Source organism: Taudactylus pleione, unplaced genomic scaffold (genome assembly GCF_031769625.1).
Source record: "Taudactylus pleione unplaced genomic scaffold, aTauple2 ptg000711l, whole genome shotgun sequence".
NCBI classification, from domain to species: Eukaryota; Metazoa; Chordata; class Amphibia; order Anura; family Myobatrachidae; genus Taudactylus; species Taudactylus pleione.
The window spans coordinates 3,128,495-3,152,051 of record NW_028285113.1 but is presented as its reverse complement, the minus strand read 5'-3'; the positions used below and the strand labels follow the sequence as shown (position 1 = coordinate 3,152,051).

Sequence of the window (23,557 nt, the reverse complement as noted above, 5' to 3'; positions counted from 1 at the left end):
TATTTTGCATGTGGGAGAAATTTCAAAAGTGGGATGCAATACAGTAATATCATTGGCTAGCAGTAAGTTATTGCCCTAGTTCAGATATCAGAAATGTCCGTCAAGTTTGCCAGATGTGGAACAGTTTTTAGTGGCACGCCGAAGGTTCGGGAGATTAATCATCTAGAACCAATAGGTAAATACCATACTAAAATTTAAGCCCCAATAATTTAGAATTAAAAGAACAATGCATTTATTTACTCAGTTACAGATAGCAAACAACACCAATAGGCCCAAACCAATACAAATACCTATGATCTTCGTGGGTGTATTGGTTTTGCCTGCTGCCACCAACCCTGTCGCTCTCACTAATTTTCACATTTTATAGTTGTGGGGTTTGAAATGCATTACATATATTCTGGAATTAAAAATAAGTTTATTTGTTGGTCCTATTATTATAAATCACATATACAGTATCTAAATGTAGAACTGGCACATTGAGCTTAACTAGATTTTAGTTGGCACACTTGAGAACAAGGTTGCTGAGCCCTGACCTAGACAAAGCCCTGACCTAGACAATTAATGAATTAACTCCTGTATGGGTTGGGTACGGGATGCCGGCGCTCGGGATAACGGCAGTCAGAATCCCGACACCGGCATCGCAACAGGGTTAGGATATCGACATATGTTGGTAAGTAGCTTAACTCTATCCCTACCCCTAAACCTCCCTCCCTGCAACCTAAACCTAACCTCCCCTTCTAGTGCCTATTCCTTACACTCACACCCAGTGCCTAACCCTAACCCCCCCAAGTGCCTAACCCTAACCCCTAATCCTATCCCTAACCCTCCAACTAACCCCACTACTTGCCATCGGGATGCCAGCAGTCAGGATGCCAGCGCCTGGAATCTGACATTCTGAGCACTGGCATTCCGGCCACCGGGATTTCAACAGTATGTATTAGCAGGGGCGTATTAAGAGAGGTGGGGGCCCGTGGTAATGCCCTGTCTGTGGCCCCCTCTTCTCTCCCCGGCTGCCGTCAGCGAACTGACAGCAGCAGTAGACTCCGGGCACTAGTCTGTGCCCAAAGTCTTCTGCACATGCGCAGGACACTGAGAAAATGGCGCAGCAACCATTTTCCAGCCATTTTGTGTAGCACTACTCCATAGGACTTGGGAGAGGTAAGTATAAAAAAAAAGTATGGGTGCAGGATGTTGGGTATGGGCCCCCCTGGGACCCAGTGGCCAGTGTGCACCGCACATCCTGCACCCATTATAAATACGCCCCTGTGTATTAGGTTCATCCCAGTGTTAAAAAAAAAATAAACACATTTTTTTGTGTGGCATGTTAGCCAAACCTTTCATCGGCGTAGGTGCGCAGGGGTGCTGTGCTGCTGTCTGTCAAGGGGGCTGCTGGCCCAAAAATACATATATTTTTTTGTGTGTGTGTCAGCCACACCTGGCTGTCACTGTCATCGGCATAGCTGCACCTGGGTGCTGTGCTGCTGTCTGTCGAGGGGCTGCTGCCCCAAAAAATAATGAAACAATTATTTTGGTGTGTGTGTCAGCCACACCTGGCTGTCACTGTCATCGGCATAGCTGCTCAGGGGTGCTGTGTTCCTGTCCGTCGAGGGGCTGCTGCCCCCCCCCCAATTTTTTTTTATTTTCCCTAAACAGTTTTATTGCATTTTGGAAGCAAAACCAGTGATAAAAAAATCTCTTTTTAAAAAAAAACAAACATGAATTAATCTTAAGCATAGCACAAATGTTATCCTAACAGCTTATAAAGTTATATGCTCTAAAAAACTAAAGCCTATATTTACAAACCTATATAGAGTGGACATCCTAAATTCTAAAACTGTTCTATTCAAAAACATAAACAAAAGCAAAGATTATAAGTCTAGTGTGTTATAGTGTGTTATTATGACGTTAGAATGTAGAAGGCCAAAAATTGGGTGGACCACACATGGCTGATTGATCAACCATGGTGACTGGATTAGTGTCATAAGGAAGAGGAGGCTGCAAACTGGGTGTCATGTTATGAGTTGGCCATATGGGGTACGTTGCTGTTAAGGGATCAGGCTGGTTATCAGTGGACACATTATTATAGTTGATATTTTGGTTTGCCTACTCCTGAAGGGTGTTTACCAATAGGCAGAGACTACCTATCATCAGCTCAGGTATAGGCACTTCCTGAGGAATAGAGCTCTGCTCCCTGGAAGTAAGCCAAATAGGTGGGAGCCCCTGTTCCAACATCTGAAGCTCTTCTCTCTCCACATCATCTATTATAGATGAAAAAAATGTCATTGGGGACATCTAACTCCTCTTTCTGTACCCTGCTCGCCCTTTTTGGACAGGAAGTCCAGGATGGATGGTTTGGAAGAAGAAGGCCTAGCAACAACTGGGGATGGTCATTATCAAGGCCTGGTCCCCCCAGTAGGTGTAGTATGGGAGGTATTGATTGGCATGCAGGCAGTGGAATAACAAAGACCTCCGTGTTGTCTGTGCTCACTATTCCGTATTTCAGTTTCCGATTCAGATAGGAATATAGTTGGCTACAGAACACAGAATCACTGGATGTCTTAATGCATTCAGGCCAGATACGATCCATGAATTCCCAGACAGATTCCGGAAAAATTAATCCTTTGCTTGTGATAATCTTTGGTAATTCCTGGCAAAGGTGGGTGTTATAGCCAGACACTTTGAAGGCTGTAACTTTAAACTGCTTTATAGAAAACATGTGAATGAAACCTTTCCACACTGCAGAACATGATGGAGAAATCCCTTGAAGTTCAGCACCTAGAGCATCTTTTTTCATGTTTTCTGAGGCCTTTCCTGACTGTGAAGAAAGATTCTCCACACTCTAGTCTTCCACTGTGACTTTTTAATGGTGATTTCAATGTTGTCCACTGGCTGATATCCATCTCATCTGAGGGTTGGGTGTTCCCCATGCAAATGAGACAATTCACATCCAGAAGGTGACTCTTATGTTTAGCTGTGGTGTCAGTCTCTCTTTTGGAAGAATTTGCACAATCTTGGTCTTGGGGGCACCATGATGAATCAGACAGATCCTCCAGGGTAAACATCTGATCTGGTGTTGTATCTATTTCTATTAAACCTTTGTGTGTGAGTTTAGTCATCTGCCACTTGTGGTGTAGCTCTTTTTCTGCTTTCTAAATGATCACCAGACACAACGTAAAACTTAAACCTTAAACTGAAATGTTGCATTTAATTCTCTGTTCCGCTTGTTCACATATCTAAGTAATATGGTTAAGTGGACAGTGGGAACAATTGCAATTTGAAGGCCACTAACTAACTTTTAATGTCCCTGTACAGGTTGGGAAATTCCTTTACAGAACAGAAGGTTTGCAAAGGATTATTTAAGGCAATTGTTTATCTATTTTTGGAAAGCACACTTCCTGTTCCTGGCCCCCTTCTGGAATGAAAAAAATCCACTCCCAGCAAGCAGTCATGGCACTCAAGAAAGAATTCCCAAGAAAGACACAATGTAAGACTTAAACCTTAAATCTGAAATGTTGCATTTAATGCTCGGTTCCGCTTGTTCACATATCTGATATGGTTAAGTGGACAGTGGGAACAACGGCAGTTTGAAGGCCACTAACTAACTGTGTCCCTGTACAGGTTGGAAAATGCCTTTACAGAAGGTTTGCAAAGGATTATTTAAGTCAATTGTTTTTGGAAGCACTCTTCATGCTCCCCTTCTGGGATGGAAATCCACTCCTAGCCGCAGAAGCAGGTGCAGGATTCTAAAGAAAGACACAACGTAAGGCCTTAAATCAGGGGTAGCCAACCTCAGTCCTCGAGAGCTCACATTTTCCAGATGACCTAGCTGGTGCACATGTGTATTCATTACTCACAAAAACAGTTAGAAAGATCCACAGGTGGAGTTAATTATTATAGTTGTGATTCTGTGAGGAGACCTGGAAAACATGCACTGTTGGTAGCTCTTGAGGACCAGGATTGGCTACCCCTGCCTTAAATTATAGATCTTACGCTTGTCCACATATCTGTGCTGGTTATGTCCCTGAATAGGTTGGGAAATAGAATATTTGCAAAGGATTATTTAAGTCAATTGTTTATTTGTTTTTGGAAAGCACTCTTCCTGGTCCCTTTCTGGGATGAGAAAATCAACTCCCAACAGCAGCAGCAGCCATGCTCAAGGATTCTTCTGTGGCAAGGACTGATGTGAATGTATCATATTTTTTTTGTAAATGCCTCCTCCCCTCTTCTTCTCCTTCATAAATTTTCTGTAGGAACAAAAAAAGGCCCATTTTATGTGATTTTATCTGTTTTTATGATTTTTTAAGAAAAAATCCAGATCCAAAATGAAAAACAAAACACGGAGGTGAGGCTTTGGCAAAAACAATCCAGATCCAAAACCAGGGGAGATCCAGATCCAAAACCAAAACATGAGGGTCAGTGCACATCTCTAGTCAGCGCACATCTCTAGTACTGTACTGTATGTACTGTTTGTATGTATATATGTATGTATGAGCTGTGCAGTATGTATGTATGTTTTTCTGACCATACTAATGCAGAAAGAGGTGAGTAGTGTTTACATCAGAGGTTCCCAATCACGGTCCTCAAGGATCCCCAACAGTTCAGGTTTTAGAGATATCCATAGATGAGCACAGGTGATTTAATTAGTACCTCAGTCAATTTGATTTAACCACCTGTGCTTAACCATGGATATATCTAAAACCTGATCTGTTGGGGATCCTTGAGGACCGTGTTTGGGAACCTCTGGTTTACATCATTAATTGACCCGTGCCTTCTCTTGCCTCCACCATAGGGTAGGAATTATTAAAAAGAGACAGAAGTAGGATAGCAGGTAAGTGATCATTAAAGGACAGGTGTACAGTAACCCAACCAAAAAAAAATAATATATATATATATATATATATATATACATATATATATATATATATATATATATATATATATGTATACTGTATATATATATACTGTATATATATATATATATATATATATATATTTTTTTTTTTTAGAAGTTCCATTAATTATGCTATTGTGAAGAGAAAAGAGTGAAAGGCTCAGGCAATAATTCCCATATTTTAGAATTTCCTACTACCCCAACTAATGATAGCACAGTAATCAGGCACAGTGCTCTTTAAGCAGAGTTACCTTCAAACCAACATCATAAAGACTTCCTTATGTACAAGGACCTTTGACGCTACACCGTAATCAGACAGACAGCACTTTATACAGTATGTGTAAAAAAATAAGCTCCTTTTCCATGTGTGACTCCTGTTAAATTACATGTGGTGAGAAGTAAATGATCACAAGAACTGGGAGTGAATAATAATTGCCTCATGTTATGTTTTTTTTTGTCGCTGTTCTTCTGCATTAACCTTCACTAAATTACATGCTTAGTTAGTAATGGTCTCCATCTTTACGGCTGCATTAAACAGCTATCTTTAATAGCTCTCGGAATACCAAAAATGTTGCAACTTGCAGGGTAGTGATGACCTAAAAAGCTGATATTTGCCGCTGTGTGCTGAGTTGTAGCCAGCCACCTACAGGTTTGTTCAGAACGAAATTGATCATACCTGCAGTGTTTTAACTAAAGTGCTTTTTGCACAGTAGTGGCCTACGTTAAGAGCCGGCGATGACAGAAAAATATACAGTCGCATAAGCGTAGCAAGAGCAAGCTGTTTGAAATAAGCATGTTCAATATTTAAAATGCCTGCAACACTCCAGAAAAATTCTACTTTATTGCTCATAATATAATCCAAGCTGAATGTACAGTATGAGACAGGAATATAATGTTTCATTATTTTATTGCTTATTGTAGTTAGTATAGCAGACTATAGCGTACACTATATATTAGACATTTCTCTGTAATTAATTGAAAACTCGCTAGTACATCTTTCTGCAGTCTCTCCAACCAATACTATAATTCTATTCCTCTGAAAGCTTCAGTATGTCTCAGTATAATCATTCTCATCTGCAGCCCCCTGTTTAATTTGTTTCTTTTGTGTGTTGATCTTCTATAGGGCAAATTTAGATGTGTGTTTCTCTGGGAATGGGTATGATATACCGTCGGCCGCATGGCCGGCGGTTCGATTCACGTCAGCGGCAGCCCGACATGAGCAGAGTGCGATGCAGCGGAAGCCCGACAGTGCTGAAAATCCCGATCGTGGATAGGTAAGTATCCACTAACCTAACACCCCTAACCCTAACCCTCCTTAGGGGTGCCTAACCCTAACTTCCCCCCAAGTGCCTAACCCTAATCCCCCCTCTAAGTGCCTAACCCTAACCACCCCCTTCCCTGCCTAAACCTAAGTCCCCCAGGGGGGTGCCTAACCCTAAGTCCCCCCCTGGGACTAACCCTCCCTCCCCCTAGCCTAACCCTAAGTCCCCCCCGGGAGCCCTAAACCTAACCCTCCCCCCCGCGGCTGTCCTCTCGCGGCGCCCGGCATCACTACGATCGTGATGCCGGGCGCCGGTCTCCCGGCATCGGGGAAATGCGGGCGTCTACATCCAGATGCCCGGCATTTCACCCTTGCCGGGATAAAACAGTCGGGAAACCGGCTGCCGGTATATAGGCAGTCGGCTTCCCGATTGCTTCCCGTTTCTCTGCACCACATTGACAAGAGGTAAGCAGGTGGTTTGTGACAAGGTGATTCAAGTCATTAAGCCCCCGCCCGTCTACAGTGCTGCGAGTCAGGACATCACGCAGTGCGTTTTGCATATTTTGTCTCCGCCCACCACTGCGTGATGATGCAGTATCGTGGTCCCCATCCTCTTCACAAGAAAGTTGGATCCAGGAGAGTAACCTGCTCTTCAGACTCAGGTGAAATTTCTGAGTCTCCGGACATTCCAGGAGACCTGCCTAATCTCGGTAGGAGTCACCATGCAAAAATAATATGCTGTTAAGATCTGGCATGAATTATTGTATGCTTTAGCCGGGTACTGTGGAGGTGATTCACGGCAAGCACAATGGCCTTGGTGTAGTGTTACATTCTGGGGTAGATTATATGTAGGTTACATTCTGGGGTAATATTATATGTCGGTATGGGGAGTAAGTGGTATCAGCGCATGTTATGCTATGCACCCTGTCACTGACACAGTGGCACTGGCCGTTCCGACAGCTGCAGCTATCGATATCGACAGCTGCAGTTGGCATTGCCCCATCACCACAGCAGGAACAGCACTGTCCCTGCTGTGGCGGCTGCACGTGGGATCTGGCGATGCTTGCGAGATCCTGCGCATGCCCAGTGATGTGCTGTGTATTCAGGCTGCTCCGGCAGATGTTCATGCATATATATATATATATATATATTTATATATATATATATATATTGGAAGGACTGTGAAAGATACAGGGGTATACATAGCAAGTGATGTTAACTCGATTTTTTTTGTTGTTTTGCAGAAAAATGTGTTTTTACTGTTTTTGTAAAATACTGTATGTTTTAAACACCGACATTTTTTAGAGCTGTGGCCTCAGACTCTGTATATAACATCCCCGGCATAGCCAGCTATGGTAGCAAAGTGTGACTGGCACTTACTAATCAAATGAAAGCTGAGACTCCTGCAATCTTTGTGCATGCACCATCAGCCTCGTACTGAGGGTCACATTTTACAATGAACCTAAATACCAGCAGCATATTTCATTTAGTAACTCAGTGATACAAACGATTATGCCACTTGCAAGGGCGTTTCTAGAGAGGAGGGTGCCGGGGGCAGTCTCCGACACGGGCCCCCTGCTCTCTGTCCGGTGGCCGGCAGCGCACTGAGCTGTGCACGGTCAGCACCGGAGTTATAGACTCTGGGCACTAGAGTGCGCCCAGAGTCTATAGAATATGCGCAGGTCACCGGGAAAATGGCTGCGGCGGCCATCTTCCCTGTACTGCGCATGCGCAAACGATGGGAAAATGGCCGGGGCAGCCATTTTCCAGTAGTTTTTATAGAGCTGGAACCTCGCTCCGATGTGGGACTCCGGAGAGGTAAGTAATACTATGGGTGCAGGGTGTGCGGTGAGGGGCCCTCCTGGACCCAGGGGCCCGGGTGCCCTGCACACCCAGTACCCATTATAGATACGCCCCTGGCCACTGGTATTCATCATTACTTACCTCGCCGGCGAGGAGGTCCTGCAACTTCCTCCTCGTTGGCAAGGTCCTCCGCTCACCTGCTGCCAGCCTATCGCTACCAGCGATAGGCTGCTCTATCTTGTGCATGCATGACGGTCAGTGTGCGCATGTGCGTGACTGATTAACCAGACGGGGACCCGGCAGTGCCTGGAAAGCTTCACTGAAGCCAGAAAGGCTGCTGCCAGGTCCCCATTGCCAGCAATGGGGACCACATTGCTCTCGCCATCTAAAATCGCAGGAGGGGTGAGTTTTCTCTACCCCACCTTGGCAAAGGATTTATTAACACATGCTGCCGAAAAATGCTTCCCGCTTCGCATTGATAATTAACTAAGCACAAGCAGAATAAGCACAACGTTGTTTGCTATATTAGTACATGTGCCCCACAGTGTCGTATGAATGTACAATCAGGTGATGTAGGGGTCTGTGTACTGAGACTTGGAGAGTGATAAAGTGGAGAGAGATATACTGTATTTGAAAAATGACAGTTAGGAGCTGATGAGTTGGTACTTTACCTCTCTCCACTTTATCTCTCTCCACTTTATCACTGTCCAAGGCTTAGAACATCTGCCCGGTAAAGTAAAGGGTTCACTATCAATGGATACAAGTAGCAGGAAAAAGACTGTATTGAATAATCTATTTATAATCTATATAATGTAATCTGTAGAATCTATTTGATGTGCAGAACAGATGGAAATTTGTATTCTGCAGCAATAATTTTCATTTCCTTTTCAAACCATCCCTGGCTTCTAATCAGTAATGTTAATGATGCAACTGTTACAATTTTCAATTATGATACAGATTCTGGAACTTGTAGACTTGGAACAAGCTCTGTTAGATTTTCCTTGATAAAATGTTCCTTTATATACTGTAGGGTGTAGTTCTTAGTACAACAGGTTTTTAGTACATCTGACCTGACATACTGTTGAAGCACTGTATCACAAAGCTGATACACTCTACTTTATCAGCTAGAGTTGAGCTAAACATCAAGTTGCTTTGGGCTGCATTGAACTTTAGGTTAATGTTTCACTGTGCTGGATTTAGTTAAATACTGTGTCTTACTGTGATGCTTACTTACATGCTGTCTATTGTAGATGAAAGGCAATCTGAAGTTATCATAACCCTGAGGAAATCTAATCATTAAAGAGAGAATTATGTAGAGCTCAATCTAACAGTGTTTAAAAGAGCAAATAAGACATTAAAACACCCCAAAATACGAACATGATGTAATTTTCATATACAGATGATGGAAGGAGCCATTTTATGCAATCAGGGACATGCTAGACTGAAGGGCAGGGGGCACCTGTCCAAATTTCAGTGTTGGCTCCAGACTGGCCTGCAGCCACTGCATAGTCCCCACTTATCAACATTGGTGAAATATTGACATGTGCAGGATGTCGACATGTCTCCCCCTAGGCACTGGAGGTGAGGTTAGGCACTAGGGGGCAGGTTAGAGTTAAGGGTTAGACTTGCTTTCCACCAGAAGTGACGCAGGAATCTTCTGAAAGTCATCCTGACTTCACCGCTGGACCGAGAAGACACCACAGGAGCCACCTGTTCCATGTAAGTCACCACTACACCACCAGGGACATTCTGTTGACATTCTAATCTATGAATGTTCATATGGTCAATGATAACATGCCAAGCATGTTGACATCACGACCATGTCAACATTCTTATGTCGACAAAGTATTCTACACCCATGTGCATTTATGATGTGGATGTAAGTGTGTTCGAATTTAAGGCGGATAGACGATATGCTTCATGAGCGATATCATCAGTGTTTTTCCTTGAACTCCCGGCCCAACGACATTGTGCATACTCACTGAACGATATCGTTCAGTGACGTCACCCTGCACTTCCCTGAACATGCAGTTCCTGACGATATCATCAGATTGGACTGCAAGTTCATACGATAGAAGACATCTATAACGATACGCAGGAGCACACTGAACGATATGAACGAAATATAGTTAGCGATATCATTGGCGTCCATATCGTTCAGTTTTATCATCTAGTGCGTATGCAGCATTAGTGTGGTGTCTTTATCAATGGTCCTTTATGTGGTGTTGTGGGAGTAATAATATTGTGTGTTGAGGTATGTGTCAGAAACCAGAATGTGGCTTATAAACATAAACCACGAAAGACAGTCAGACATGTCTATTTTTAACCAATTATTAATAAATGTAAGAGCATTACAATATTGCTTCATACATTAAGCTGCCAGCAGCACCATGAAGGAGGGCTGTGGTTCGCCGCTGGGATCGCATCCGCCGTGAGTCACAGTAGCAATGGGGAGGAAGGAAGTCACACAGGATGCAGCAGTAGCTAGGAGTTGCGTTCCTATAGTTACTGACGCAGAAGTGAAGACCGCATGTAGGCAGCTTGAGTAGCCAGGAAAGGTACAACAGAACAGTCTAGAGCGATTATTGGCGGTTTGGACAAGAGGCACGTGCCCTCTCGCAGGTGCTCTGCTAGAGCACGGGGGCTGGCTTGCAGCAGATGGCAGGCTGTGTTTGGCCTGTGTGCCGTATGTTTGGGCGCCCTAGTTCTATAGTCATACTTGCCTCGACTTTCTTGCAACAAAGTCATCTATCACATCATCAGAAGTAACACTAGGGTACATTTACTAAAGTGAGAGTTTTTAGAAGTGAGTTTTAAAAGTGATGTTGTCCATAGCAACCAATCAGATTCTAGCTATTATCTTCAAGGAGGTGTTAGTTAAATGTTAAGTAGAATCTGATTGGTTGCTATGGGCAACATCACTTTTAAAACTCTCTTCTAAAAACTCTCACTTTAGTAAATTTCCCCCTAATGATGAAAGGTACACTGAGATGTTTTTGCTCCATAGTAGATCTCAGGTAGGTTTAATCAGTTTGAGCTAGCTCCTTTCAACAGTAGCCACTGTAACACTAGAGCGGCAGGATTCTCAAAGCAACCCACTTTTTTAGACAAATATATGCTCCCAGTTTATGCCACACATTACTACCTCCAGATCACATGATTATACCACACATTACTACCTCCAGATCACATGATTATACCACACATTACTACCTCCAGATCACATGATTATGCCACACATTACTACCTCCAGATCACAAGATTATACCACACATTACTACCTCCAGATCACATGATTATGCCAAACATTACTACCTCCAGATCACATGATTATACCATACATTACTACCTCCAGATCACATGATTATGCCACACATTACTTCCTCCAGTTCACATGATTATGCCACGTTACTGCCCCCAGATCACATGATAATGCCACACATTACTGCCACCAGATCACATGATTATGCTACACATTACTGCCCCCAGATCACGCCACTCATTACTGCCCCAGATCACATGATTATGTCACATATTACTGCCCCCAGATCCCAAGATTATGCCACATGTTACTGCCCTGAGATCACATAATAATGCCACACATTACTGCCCCCAGATCACAAGATCATACCACACATTACTGCCCCCAGATTACAACATCATGCCACATATTACTGCCCTTAGTTCAAATGAATATTCCACAAACTGATGCCCCCTTTTCCTCACTGGCACTGATGTGTTCACGCTGCTGGGAAAGGTCACATGATATGCTACTGGCACCTCCAACCTTCTCCTTGCTGGTGCTTACATGGCGAGGAGACGCATTGAGGAGCCATCAGCAGACCTGACCTCTCCTAATAGCAATGTTGCAGCTATTGTGACAATTTCCGAAGAAAGATTGACTGTATCGTCGCTGCTAAGAGATCACGTTTGCTGGCGGCACCTGTTGTCAGTGTGTGCAGGGTGACATAGGGGATGGGCTGCCGTGCCCACTACAATTATGCCCAGGGCTAACTCCTCTGCCTGTTAGCTGTAACTGCTTAATGCAGCTTTCCACTTAGAGTATTTTGATGTCTCTTCTATACCTTCAAATTCATGCAAAGTTCTAGAAGGAGGAGTACTTTAGAACGACCCAATTTTTTCAGATTTTTGAATGGGTTTCTCCACTTGCATATTAACAATAGGTGCAGGGTGTTCATTCAGTGCACATGGACTTCCGCACCACGGATGGCCAAGTGCCACACCTTGCGCCCACTCTGCCTCTGCTAGTAAAGTTGCAGTCAGAGTCTAATTGAATCCGTGTGGCCATCATGGACAAGTCTAGGAGATTCTCTGACTGTCAGTTAAACCACTAATCCTGTCCATGCCGACATCTGCAATACATTTGTCTCTGTGTAGGGGGATATGTACTAAGCCATGGAGAGTATTAAAGTATCAACCAATCAGCTCCTAACTGCCATGTTACAGGCTGTGTTTGAAATAATTACAGTTAGGAGCTGATTGGCTGGTATTTTACAACTCTCCACTTTATAACTCTTCCGGGAAAGAGGTTCTAAGCTCTGGAAAGTGATACAGTGGAGAGTGATAAACTACAAACCAATAAGCTCCTGTCAATTTTCAAAAGTTAGGAGTTGTGTGGCTGGTAGTTTATCACTGTCCAATTTATCCCCCTCCAAGGCTTAGTACATCATCTTCCCCTCCAAGGCTTAGTACATCATCTCCACCTCCAAGGCTTAGTACATCATCTCCCCCTCCAAGGCTTAGTACATCATCTCCCCCTCCAAGGCTTAGTACATCATCTCCCCCTCCAAGGCTTAGTACATCATCTCCCCCTCCAAGGCTTAGTACTTCATCTCCCCCTCCAAGGCTTAGTACATCATCTCCCCCTCCAAGGCTTAGTACTTCATCTCCCCCTCCAAGGCTTAGTACATCATCACCCCCTCCAAGGCTTAGTACATCATCTTCCCCTCCAAGGCTTAGTACATCATCTCCCCCTCCAAGGCTTAGTACATCATCTCCCCCTCCAAGGCTTAGTACATCATCTCCCCCTCCAAGGCTTAGTACATCATCTCCCCCTCCAAGGCTTAGTACTTCATCTCCCCCTCCAAGGCTTAGTACTTCATCTCCCCCTCCAAAGCTTAGAACATCATCTCCCCCTCCAAGGCTTAGAACATCATCTCCCCCTCCAAGGCTTAGTACATCATCTCCCCCTCCAAGGCTTAGTATATCATCTCCCCCTCCAAGGCTTAGTACATCATCTCCCCCTCCAAGGCTTAGTACATCATCTCCCCCTCCAAGGCTTAGTACATCATCTCCCCCTCCAAGGCTTAGTACATCATCTCTCACTGGGTTCCATGCTGCCAGGGAGTAGAGCAAAAAAACGGGTGAGTCTACTAGTGTGCCTTACACACTGGCCCTCTAGTTCTTTTAAACACCCCTTCTTAGGGTGGGTACACACCTAAACGACCGGCAATCATGCCAATGTTCAGGGCGATTTGCCTTCACCCTGGACATTGCATGATTTATGGAACACACTTAAAAGATTTAATAAAAGACGGAAAAATCACTGTTCCGTCCTTCATCAATATGTACAGCCTCACACGCGATGTCGTGAGATTGACTGTGCAGCACGGCCAATCACACGATATCGCATGTGACCGCGGGAGCGTGCAAATCAGGCATACACACTGCACGATATGCCTGATTTGTCGTTCTGATTTGGCCAAATCGTGCCAATATCGTCCTGGTGTGTATGCACCATTACGCTACTTTTTTTATTCTATACAAATATCTCTGAGGCAATTGCTGGTGGCTATTGGTTCCATCCCTTTTGTCAGCTGGGACAAAGCATTTCATCTCCCTGTTTTTCCTGTATATAAAAATTAGACAGCAATTGGGCACTGAAATGGTGCATAAAAAATATTTGTTGCATATACATTTAAGCGGTAAATAATAGTAAAGGTTATTATTATGAGGATCTGAAGGATCATTCAGCTAGCCCATTTTTAATATTGCTTATTTATTTGTTCAATGACAAGTCTGCTGTGTGAATTCTGTTGGCAAATAAGTGAGATATATGTCAAACGCTGAGAGGCTTAGCATTTAATGAAAGGTTTATTAACTAGAGCTGGAGCCATTAAATGTTTTGATTATTATTCGTAAAATGAAAATTTTTGACTATATTTTAATGCTTAAATATTTAAAATTCGTCTAGGCTCTGTATCAATTAGATGTTTGCCTTACATATATTTTAATATGGCAATTATTAATCTTTGCTCATATACTGTATTCATAATTCCTGAGAGCCAATAATACATTTATAAATGCATTAAATTAATTTATGAAGGCATGCTGCTAGCTGATAATGACAGTCTCAGTGTATAACTGAGTGAATATCAGTTGCTCAGGAAGAAACCCATGTATTTTATATACATGGCAATATGCATATTTGCTATCTACTGTATCTATCACTGGTGTGGGTGTGTTGCAGGTTTTTAAAAGAGTAACTGCTGTACGCTGGCTAAGATGAGAGGTCTATGAGCAGGGGCGTATCTATAATGGACCCAGGGGCCCGTGTTCCCCGCACCGCACACCCTGCACCCATAATATTACTTACCTATCCGAAGTCCCATGTCGGCGCGGGGGTCCGGCACTGTAAAACGACTGGAAAATGGGCGCGGCTGCCATTTTCCCGTCGTTTGCGCATGTGGCCATTTTCCCGGTGACCTGTGCATTTTCCCGGTGACTATAGACTCTGGGCGCACTCTAGTGCCAAGAGTCTATATTTCCGGCGCTGGCTGCGCACAGCTCAGTGCGCTGCTGGCCGCCTGGCGGAGAGGAGGGGGCCCGTGTGCACACGGGCCCCCTTCTCTCTAGAAACGTGCCTGTCTGTGAGCCAAGTAAGATAAATGATTATCGCAGCTTATACTAAGAAAATGTGATGTGCGCTGACCCCCGTGTTTTGGTTTTGGATCTGAACTCATCTTTGTGTTTTGGTTTGGCAAATCTACTCTCGAGTGTTTTTGGTTTTGGATCTGGTTATTTTTTTAAAATTGATAAAAAAAAAATGTAAACAGTGAAAATCATGTAATTTATGTAATCTAAAACCCGAAATTCGGATCTAAAATCCAAATTCCGAACCGCAAAAAGATCAGAACCGCGATTCATGAAATTCTGGTGGATTCGGAATTCTGGAGAATCGAACTGCACATCTCTAACTAACAAGAAATCTATATTTGAGAGTCTATTTATTATTGTAAACAAGCTGGGATAGCTGTCCTGGCAAAGCCTAAAAGCAGGAGGCCGTGGAGGAAGTTGCATGAGACTTGTCTACTTTTCCAGGTGGCCGGGAATGCCACCCTATTTTCGGGAGTCTCCCGGCCAGGGGCGTTTCTAGAGAGGAGGGGGCCTGTGTGCAGTCTCCGACATTTTCCCACCATTTTTCCCTGTACTGCACATGCACAAATGGCGGGAAGATGGCCGCCGTGGCCATTTTCCAGTCGTTTTACAGCGCCGGACCCCTGCACCGATGTGGGACTCCGGAGAGGTAAGTAATATTATGGGTGCAGGGTGTGCGGTGCGGGGCCCCCCTGGACCCAGGGGCCCGTGTTCCCCGCACTCCCTGCATCCATTATAGATACGCCCCTGCTCCCCGCAATTCTGGGAGAGTAGGCAAGTATGGGCCCTACTTGCATAATTTGTTGTGAATCGCATCATTATGGCCAAGGCGATCCAAATCTACCGAAGCCTTATCCTAAATTCCTCACTTCTGTCAATTTGCTGAAACTCCTGAAACGTTCACGTATATTATTTGCTAATGACAGTGAAAGCTGTTTAATATACAGTAAGACAATGCGCATTTTAGCTACAGTCGCCCTTTAGAGTTAAATGGTTGGAAAAGTCAGAAATAAGGAGGTATCCAGTCCTGTTGGCATCTACCTTGCTTAATTACTTGTTTTCCCCAGTTAGGAAGATACAGATTTTGTAGCTTGCAGGCGAGATCTGAGGGGGATTATATGTGCAACAGAATCAAACTATAAGAGAACCTGTCACATTCCAGATAATTAGTTGTTTACATTTTGCTTAGGGCATTATGGAGCCAAATTATCATAGAAATGGTAGAATACATATTTGCTTATTATGAAATAACTTTAGATCTGTGTAACTGAGCTGTGTGTGTATTTGAGTCCTATTTAGCAAGATGCACTCTACAAAACATATATTGGGCCTCATTTACTAACGAGTTTTATCACCAAAACGAGTGATAAATGTCACTGTGTATGATAAATGGTGCTCCAGCCAATCAGCTCCCAACTGTAAACTGTTAGAATAATGACAGTTGGGAGCTGATTGGCTGGAGCATCGTTTATCATACACAGTGACATTTATCACTCGTTTTGGTGATAAAACTCGTTAGTAAATGGGGGCCATTATTTGTAAAATAAGTAAGATAGGGCTGATTCACTACCGTACGCAACTGCATATGCAATTGCGATTAGGCACGCAGTTCGACTGCGATGCTATGCTATTTGATTGCTATACCCTTGCAGCAGGGGCGGTTTGGGATGGAAAACCAGCCCGGAAAATTTATGGAAGCGGCTCTAAAGGGGGTGGGGTCTATTGAGGGGGTGGGGTCTGTCGAGGGGGCGGGATCCCTCTTCATAGGGCCTGATTCTGATTTGGATACAGTCACGGTCTTCCTTGCGTCTTTTGCTGCAATTGCGTCTGTGACTTTATGCTAACGCATGAGATAGACACTTTCAGTGTCTACAGACGCCGCAATCATGCTTTGTGCGCCTTTAGATGCCACCAGCAGTCGCAACAAATGCAACAATCGGACGATTGCGTGCGTATTAGCAACTGCATTCCTTGCTGAATCGGGCCCATAGTTTAGTCATAATTATACAGTACTATGGGTGAGATGTACTAAGCTCTGAAAAGTGATAAAGTACAGAGTGATAAACGAGCAGCCACTCAGCTCCCAACTGCCATCTCACAGGCTGTGTTTGAAAAATGACAGTTGGGAGCTGAGTGGCTGCTGGTTTATCACTCTCCAGCTTATCACTTCCCAGAGCTTAGTACATCTGGCCCCATGCTTAAGGTAAATACAACAATGCATGCATATTAAAAAGGCACAATCTTTGATTAATTGTTACTAGCACAATGGTCTGTACAGTTCATACTCAGGGATATATCTATTAAACGGTGATTAAAATTAAAAATAAATAATTATCACAGTGATAAATTATTTGTTATTGCTGCAATTTACCAATAAATGATCACTCAGGCAGTGAGCAATATTTAGCTACAGCGGCGATATTAGCCCAGGTGACACCACAGGGAGGGACGCCACTGGGCACTGTTAACGTCATGTTCCTTGTTAAATTTGCTTCTCTATGGAATCTATTGGCATCAAAACTCAGTGGGTTTCTCATCATCGAGGGTGATTGGCAGTGCTAGCTCCCATGGTACCTTCTTCATGTAAAAGGCAAAGCCACTTTGCCAGCGAGAGCACTGCAAGAGGGTTTTACCTCATGATTGCATGTTATCTTTCTGTTGGGGTCATTTCTGCCACAAGTGTGCTCTGTCATAGCTTTCGCCTCTTCAGTTATGCCATACCTGGTCTCCCATCACGTCCTACATATCACTTACTACAAGGCCACACCATTAACCTACTTTATTTTGAAAGGATCATCATATCCCAAAAAGATAGACAGCAGAAAAAAAAAATATGAGGAAGAGAAGAAAACAAATGGCACCTCTCATGAATGATGGTGAGCTCAGTTGTAGTGACAAAATCAAAGATTTGGGGCAAAGTTCTATCAAAATAAGATTTTAAGCATTTATTCCTCAATGTTTACAGCAGACATATGCAAAGGAAACATAAAAAAGTATTAATTTTCCTTTATTGAAACATTAAGTTATAGACTATAATATCCTTCCAAAAACTTTAGAGCTCTCCTTTTACAATTATCTCTCAAACTTTTTAAAAAGCATCCAAATGACCAAAAAAAAAAAAATCGCACATACTGTAGCCCTATAAAATAATGATTCCAGAATATATATTTTGACATTAAAATGGGATAAAACACACCAATTATTATGAATCAAAAATCCAAAAAGACCATTATTAGTAATCACTATGACAAATCCAGGTCCTGAAAGTATTTTATCTATTTGTTTCCTCTCGCTTCTTAAGCAGCAGGGTTACATTGTTTCTGAATGACCTCTGTTATTCACGGCCTTCTATTTACATATGTCATTGCGTTACAATTATCCTGTCATCATGTGCAAGGTCATCAAACAAACCAGGATTAAACATCAAACTTGCAAGTGCATGCAAAACAGAATCAATATACCTCTTCAATGGCCTAAAAGAGCTGGAACGATTGTGCTTATATAACAATGGATTCAATTGAGCACTGTGTTTATCATGTTTGTAGCCTAGACAAAGCCCCACAGCAGGTACAACGCAGTATTCTGTTTGGCAATCCTGATGCTATCAGCTTGTTTACTTCTTTTAATTTATTTGTTAATTTATAATGCAGTTCTTCAAGATAGAAGAGCACTTCAGGTGAACTGAAAGACCTTAACAAAAGGGAAGTGGAAGACATGAAAAATCTGCATCCATGAACTTGAACAGGGAAAGTAGCGAGACAGCCTCCTCTATTATATACAGTAAAGTAGAATATATGCTGTATTGTGCTATTGGGCAGCACAGATGGTGTAATGGTTAGCATTACTGCCTCACAGCACTAAGGTTGTGGGTTGGATTCCCACTATGGCCCTAACTGTGTGGAGTTTGTACATTCTTCCTGTGCTTGCGTGGGTTTCCTCTGGGTGCACCGGTTTCCTTACACAATCCAAAAATATACTGGTAGTTTAAGTGGCTCCCAACAAAAATTAACCCTAGTGTGTATGTGTGTGTACATGTGGAAGGAAATATATATTGTAAGCACCACAGGGGCAGGGACTGATGTTAAAGGGCAAATGTTCTCTGTAAAGCGCTGTGGAATATATGTGCGCTATATAAATAACTGGTAATAAATAAATAAATAATTGTCTCATTGCTACTGCTAATGTGTGGAGGTAAGTCACTAAAAACTCTCATGATTTAAACTCTCATCCAGATGTTTTCCCATTTTGAAGATAAAACTCGACCAATGTGAGAGGTTACTGCTAAACTCTCACATTTTCTAAACTCTCACCCTATTACATTTGGCCCATGGGATCTAATGAACTGGTCGGTCAAAGTATGCAAGATACACATGTAACATTTCACCATAGCACGCAGCCAGGAAAAAGTTTACAAAAAAGTTGTCGATGTATCTGATTGGACAAGCTTCTGCCATTGCCCATTTAGCGCCATGATCAAGACTTCAAAGGATCCAGTTTACGTTCATATGAACCCTGGCCAGGGATACCATGAGAAACAGAAGGCCCAGGTATGAAGGCACACCATTTTAGGAGTGTGGTTGCGCCTCTTTGGTGCTCCCCCAGACAAGTCTAAGCCTCAATACTTTGTCCCACCAGGAGAAGCTCCAGGTGTAGTAACAGTGTTGGTGAATATAGTGAAAATATATATTATTTAGGTGGTGGTAGTGGTGGTGGGTTAATTGGAAAACAAATTCAAGTATGACTTAACTAGACAAAAAATGCATATATAGCTTTTAAACCATAAACATGTATAACAGTAACAGTTTAATAACATAGCAAAACATAAACTGCTTTGTTATTGAGATGAGACCTAGCTTTTTTTATTCTGTAATTCTCCACATCCTATAGTGTTGATTAACTGATAGAGTAACAGAGTATATTGTGGACATAATTATGCTTTCCTTGTGAGCCACACCAAGCCATGACTTAAATCTTAACTTTGCTGGTTCCTTAGATATTTAACACAATTGGTGATATTCAAATATACATGATTTACAAAGTAAAATCTAGCATCCATAAAATGTAAGTAAGTACCATTCCCATCTACCGTGACATAATTATTATTTTCTGCCATAATTATCACCTCACTTTCCCTTGGCATCTCAGTGATTTCTTCTTTTCATACTGTAATCTCCATTTCCTGGCCTCTCTCTTGTGGTCTTTAAATTCTAGAAAAACTCTGTCTCCTCAGTTTTTAGAATACATTTTCAATCTTAAAGTTGCTTGTACTTCTTACTTTCTTACATATAAATAAATTATATTTCTCAATTTTCTATAAAACAGGGTAAACCCATTTAAACCTGTTTCCTAGTCATGTCTATCATTAGACATGCTAGAAAATGTTGAATCTGTTTGAAATTTGTTTGACTATTACATTCTGAAAGATGACTCACATATTCATGGCACAATTGTCAACTAGCATTTGCAGATTGAAATGTACAGCGTGAATTACTGTAGACATTCACAGTTTGTGTTCGCTGTTCAAATTAGAGATTCTCTTCAATATTCCAGTTGCTCTACTGTATATGTGGTTCATGTTTGCCGCTCATGTTAAAATAAGTTTGCTTTTGTTTTTTAATACTATTTAAATAATTTAAGTAATTAACAAGTACCTCCTCCCACTCCCGCCTCCAAGACTTTGCCCGTGCTGCTCCCCACCTTTGGAACTCTCTCCCTCTCCCCATCAGACTCTCCACCTCTCTACAATCCTTTAAATGGGCTCTCAAGACTCACTACTTCATCAATGCCTACCAGCTCCCATCCTAACTTGCTGCTACATGCTCCCTCCTCCCTGTCTTCCCCATCTGTATCATGTCTGTATGTCTGCCCCTCCCCTTAAAAATGTAAGCTCTTGCGAGCAGGGCCCTCTACCCTCTTGTTCTTCCTTACTTTATTTTCATCTACTTCTTATCCACCACTAGGACACCAAACACTTGGTTGCTTTGCTCTGTTGCTTATTTGGATGTTATTTCCACCAATGTATCAATGTATATTATCCATGTCCTTGTCCTGCATTGTATTGTACATTGTAAGGCACTGCGGAACACTTGTGGTGCCATATAAATAAACGATAATAATAATAATAATTTTAACTTTCTTTTAACTCAAACACTTCAGTATTTCATATATTGCAGTTCTCTTTCACTGTTTAGTTTGCCATTTTTTAAACACAATTAAAATAATATTTTTAGATAAAAAAGTGCATTTTAACAACTGCAAGTTTGAAGTTCAAATTCCAACGTTCGCATCAACATTCGTGTTTGAGGAATGACGTGTGCCATGAAAAACAGTTCAAATTAATTGATGGTATCTGACCTTAGAACACAATCGAGAAGGTTCACACATGTGTGACTTGCCTTTAACATGGTCAAATAAGCTCGAATATAAGGAGATTGTTTGACTTTCTCAAATTTAGCTATACTTTCTACATTTTGTTTCACCTTATCTAATAAATACTAATGGAACACTTGAACTCCTAATTGGGACCCATGTACCAGAAGGCAAGCATTTTCTTTTTAATCATTTCTTATCTTTTTAAACTCCACCGTCATGATTAAAAAATTTTAACAGTTTCACCCTAACACCATTTCTTTAACCAAGTGGTAAAGTATTTTGTACAAACCATCTATCTTCTTCCATCCTTTGAAAAGGCAAAACTCGTGAGACACGGAGGTCGTTACCTGCCCAAATTCCTTTCCTAAAGTGAAATAAGCTTTCTGCAATGTTCCAACGTCAATGGTAGATAAATCATTCTTACCAACAGCTAAAACAACATTCAGCTCTCCACCCTGACTCACTAATTCAACAAACTTTATCATGTATCTTCTCAATTTCTTAGAGACAGCACCTCAAAGACACCTTGGGGTATATTTACAAAAAGTCGATGTTGGGTCGATTTTTGGACAGTTTTGAGTTTCAGGGTCTAAATCACACATTTACTAACATGTTTTTTGAAAAATAAAATGTAAACGATGTGAAAAAAATCATCTCTAATACTGCTTTTCCACCTAAGTCCTCGGTCTGCCCCAAGATTTGGAACACAGTTCCAAAATGGGTCAGACCTAGGACAAACAACTTTTCTAGTGCAGTGCCGATCCGGATTATTCCCGGATCAGCACCGTTCACACTGCACACGGGTCGAGTGGAACACTTTACCCTGCGCTTGGAGTATCCCGGAAGTCCCCATGCTGTAAATGTGTCCCGGGTCAAATGACCCGGGGTACCCGTTTACACAGCAGGGTTTCACGGATCGTTCCCGTGTTAAACCCTGCAAGCTACCTGGGTTGGATAGCTGGGTCCCTCCAATCCTGGCCCTTTTTACACCTAGAAGGAACCTGCGTTAACCCTGCAATAACCCGGGATTGAGCTCTGGTGTAAAAGGGGTATAAGTGAATGTGTGATTTAGATCCTGAAACACAAAATTGACCACAAATTGACCCAACATCGAACAAAAATCCACCCAAATTGACTTTCAGTAAATAAACCCCTAAATCCCACATTTACTAACAGATGATTATTGACATTGTTTAATTTAAATAAAATTATGTCAAAAATCATCTTTTAGCAAATGAGTGATTAGACCCTGAAATACAAAATCGACCGTTACTTAGCATACCCCCTAGGGCCTGATTCTTAATTGCATTCAAAATTGTACGCAGCAGTGTCATTTGGTGGTCACCTTTAAGCAAATGCCATTACAAACTTCTTCCGTTGTGTATATCCGTTTGTCTGACTGTGCAAGGTCTGAGACGCCGACTTTTAGCGCTAGTGCACGCTGTAATATTGATTGGTGCGTCCTTATATGCTACCAACCTGCACCGCCCAATGGTGAGTGCAATTTTTACGTCTGACCACGGCCTTCTATGCCTGTGCATTTGTGAATGCAGCCGCTTGCAATGAAACACCTGCGATACTCCCATAACACACCCACTGAATGGACCATTTTTGCCTGCATTTCTAGCCACCAGCACAGGTAAAGCCATCACTTTTCCACCATCTGTCCTAATCTCAACAACACCTTTGTGTATACATTCTGTGTAATGCATGCGCCATAGCAGTTTTTAGAAATTTTCACACATGCGCAGTTGCAAAATATCTGCATTGTGTGCGAATTGTGTGCAACTCTGAATCAAGCCTCTATATTTTCTTCATGATCCCCTAATGGATCAATACCTTTTACAATAGATCTTGCAGGGCATCACATTTCCCAAAAATGTCAACTTCTTGGTCGCGCGAATGACCTGCCCCTGCTGATACCACAACTTTAAAATCATTTTTATGCTCAGTAAGAACAGAAAGTGAATTATATATAGAAGCAAAGCTACTAGGATACCTGACAGATCAAGAGTCAAATCCAAGGGCCATTACTCTCTGCTCATTCTCCTTGACCTCTCTGCTGCTTTCGACACTGTGGACCACCCTCTTCTGCTGCAATTCCTTCACTCCCTTGGTCTAAGTGACACTGCGCTCTCCTGGCTGACCTCCTACCTCTCTGACCGATCCTTCTCTGTTTCCTCTCATGACTCCTCTTCCCCCCCCTTACAGTAGGTGTTTCCCAAGGTTCTGTTCTTGGTCCTCACCCATTATCCCTCTATATGTCCTCTTTAGGTGAACTCTTCAGCTCTTTTGACCTCCATTATCATCTCTATGCTGATGTTACTCAGATC

At 42.4% G+C, this 23,557-nt stretch overlaps 1 pseudogene; it reads right to left on the bottom strand.

Annotated features, from left to right (window-relative positions):
* Nucleotides 1-1,905: 1,905 nt before the first annotated feature.
* On the bottom strand, nucleotides 1,906-21,709 carry LOC148477445 (uncharacterized; annotated as a pseudogene).
* Between the last annotated feature and the right edge of the window lie 1,848 nt (nucleotides 21,710-23,557).